Here is a 3,726-nt window from a genome sequence, read left to right as displayed (position 1 = left end):
ATTTGGCAGAGGATGGGGGGCCAAGGTACTTTTCTTTCTGAATCTTTCCCTTTATATATGACTTTAATTACTTTAATTCACAAACTATATATGTATGGTCTTCTTGAACATATATATGAAGAAAAAAAAAAAAGTATTTTAATTAATTCTTTCATCGCGTATACTCTCTATATATCAATTAGCAAAAGGAAATAAGATAATACATGTGAATTATGTCATCTAAATGTGTATTCTTAGCTTCTTCTTCAATTCACACAGTTTCTAGAGTTCATAAGTCATGCCCACTTTCAGCATGCGTTTGTGATCGAGGAATATCAAATACTTTCTCAGCCTGTCTCAAATTTCTCCTCAAGAAATTGTAAGCATAATCTATCAAAATTCTCTTTCCTATATATACCAGCCGCTTTCCCCGCGACCACTTCATTCTCACCAATCAAATGAACAACCCCAGCACGACATGCTTTTTCCACAACCTCAATCTCCCTTGTGTCTTTTCTTTTCATCATTCGCTCCATAAACCACCGCACCATTGTTCCCATTATTTTCATCATTGTTGAGCGTTCTTTGAGAAAACCAAAAATCATATGCAATAAACTCCTTCAATGTCTCAATCAACAAGACCTCAAAAGGGTCCTGCTCATTGTGCACATCCATGTATCCATATCTCACAACACAGCGAAACAAATTGAGATCTTTAGGCTCCACTCGACGGATGAGGAAACGCTCTTCCACAGAAACTTTGCCGATCGGCAATGACTTGATGGAAACAAAAACAAGAACCGAGTGCAAATGCCGGCACATTTTCAACATAGCGCTTGAAAATCGGCTGGATTCCCTGAACAAGCTCAGAATAGAACATTGTAAGACCAGGAATTTGACTAAAGTTTGCTCCGGTGACAACCTCCTTGAGCTTATCCGGAGAGATTTTGTGATCAAGCTCGAAGTAATACTTTCTTCTGTACACATCATTCCAAACATACACAATAGTCGTTACAGCTGCGGCGAAGGCTAGTGGAAGATATCCTCCTTGGTCGAATTTGTAGAGGACCGAGCTTAAATACAGAAGCTCCACAGTGCCAACGACAAGAACATTGGAGATAATGAGAAGTATGTCTGTATACAAAGAAGATGTATTATGAATATATAATTTGTTAATTAACACTAAAGCATCTTAATTAATTTTATTCTTAAACTTTGTTTTGCCCCACGTACAAAAGTGTTTGATGTGTCAAAATAATAAAGTGTTTATTCTTAAACTTTGTCGCCATGCATTTTAGTAGTCAAAATGGGCATACATTATTAGGAAATTAATAAAGAAAAATGGGACCCCGAAAAAATGTCTGGTGTTTCAGATGGGACTTACTGTCCGTCATTGCAGACGTAGCTTGCTTGATCCCTCCCACCGCTGACAAAACTTCCATCAATTGTGACAGGAAATTAAATAAGCCAAAGCTCAACGGAGAAGATCAATAAAACAGTAAGAGACGCAACTCTTGCAGATTGAAGAAAAAAAAAATCTTGTCATTGATGCATGCTGACAAAGTGGCACCTAACTCAGGAGAAAAATTATATATCTAATCAATATGGGATTCCTTAACAATAAAAATAATCAAAAAATTTATTGTTCAACTCCACTATCTTAATTAGTATTTCGTTTTGACAAAGTATTATTTTAAGTATCTTAAAATTTAAGTACATTATTATCAATGATAAATAAGTTACAAACTCACATTTTTTTTTTTTTTTTTTTTTTTTATCTATCTTTGACCATATCATTTGAAAATCAATTAGTGTTCAATGAAATAAATGAAGACTTTTTTATGGCATTTAAAATTATAACTTAAGTCATATTTTAAGAGTCCGAATAGATCGAACCACACTGTTTCACCTCAATGTATCTTTCTAGAATTATTATAAAGAATAGTATAAGTTAAAAGACAAACAAACGGGAGATGCAAGCTAGGGGTGAGGATGCCGTCGCCAATGACCATGGAAGTACCAAGCATGGTGGCGAACAAAAGGAAGAACTTGGTGAACTGGCTATTTTCGAGCTTAGACTTGAGCCGTGATGCCCTCTTCGAACAGCTATTCGGCAACTCGAGCTGGAAATTCGAGACCTCCTGGTCCTCTGCTTGCTGACTTGGGATCAAACCCACCTTCGCATATCGGGAATATAGCTTGTAGTACAATGCAAATGTCCCTCCTAAAAAAAAATCACACATTAATTAATTAAGATTATTCATATATATACCAGTATGTTTGGTCCCTAGCAGGCTAGCATTACCCTATGAACAATATAAAAAGGACTATTATTATTGTTGAAGTTCATTAGATTAAAATATAAAATAACAATTAGGGTAAAGTCCATTTAACCCCCTCAAATTATCAATTGCGACAGTTTACCTTCCAAACTACCAAAACATTAATGACAATGTACTCCAAATTTAAAAAATAAAAAAATAAAGAAATTGCCCTTACTAAAACAAAAATAAAAATATTAATTTTTAATTTTTAATTTTTTTTTTTCAAATTTTTAAGAATATTTTTGTCTTACTAAAAATTCTATAGGAGTAATTTCTTAATTATTAGTTTTAAGAGTAAATTATCATGATAATTTGAAGGAGTTAAGTCCACTTTATCTTAACAATTAATTAGCCCATTCCCACTTTTCTTCAAGTATATTCTAAAGTAGTGGAATATTTTGATCCAACATTAATTAAACAAATTATTATCTTCTAAAAGAGGCCAAGACGTTCCAGATTTCCACTATGACGTCAGCACTTTTGACATTGTAGAAGACGCCGTTTGATCACTATAAAGGTGTTTCTTTTTGGAAACAGCTGGACCTGAGGCTAGTAGGATTGAGACCTCCAAAGGCTTCAATTACTAAAAATAGAAAAATCTTATCTTATGAAATCGTAGCCTTTAATTTTTTAAATTTAATGATTTATAAAATATTAGCTGCCCAGACATTAAATTTTGAGTTGATGAAATTGAGTGTTTGGAAATGGTATATACTTTCATGTTCATCTAACCCTAAACTTAATCATCAGTTCTCTCAAGACTCACGCAGCCATCATTCTCGCCGCCGCTTGCTCTCTCCCTGTTGCCGATCGTCTCTGTCTCACTCGGTCGTCTCTCACGCTCATCCCTGCAGACCCTGCCGCCTGCTCTCTCGCCGCTGCCGGTCTCTTGTCTCGGTTGCCAATCGTCTGTCTCACTCGTCTCCCGCCGTCTCTCTGTCTCGGTTGCTCACCATCACTGCATGCCATTGGTCAAGAGGAGATTAAAGTCCTGATTTTTGTACACTTGGGTTTTTTTTTTTTTTTTGATGGGTGGAAGATTGATTTAAGGGTTTCTGATGGCGGAGAATGAGGGATTTGGGGATGACCATCTCAGAGGGGCAACCAGTTTCTCTCAGCTTTTGCTGGCAGATGATGATGGCGATGGTGAAGTTGCCGTGGATCTTGATGTGGACTGTGCTGCAACTGTATGTACTCTGTTTTTAAGCTTGTTTGGCAAATAAAAGCAGAGCTTTTAATCTGTATAGGTTTTACTTTATAGTTCATTTTCTTTATGATTTTTGCAGAAAAAGCGAAATGGGTCGGGCCAGGAAATGGTGCAGTGCGTTAGCACCATCACCACAGCTACGGTGGCAGGTCAGAGAACCTCTAAAAAGCCGAAAACGGTGAATACCACCCCGGCCGGCCATGCAAAGGTCTGGCG

General features: G+C 36.5%; 1 pseudogene; it reads right to left on the bottom strand.

Annotated features, from left to right (window-relative positions):
* Nucleotides 1–261: 261 nt before the first annotated feature.
* LOC132169289 (potassium transporter 5-like) lies at nucleotides 262–3,272 on the bottom strand (annotated as a pseudogene).
* Nucleotides 3,273–3,726: the final 454 nt, after the last annotated feature.

The sequence above is a fragment of the Corylus avellana genome, chromosome ca2 (genome assembly GCF_901000735.1).
Source record: "Corylus avellana chromosome ca2, CavTom2PMs-1.0".
In the NCBI taxonomy this organism is placed as follows: Eukaryota; Viridiplantae; Streptophyta; class Magnoliopsida; order Fagales; family Betulaceae; genus Corylus; species Corylus avellana.
Note: the sequence above shows the minus strand (reverse complement) of the source record. Positions and strands in the feature narration are given on the sequence as shown.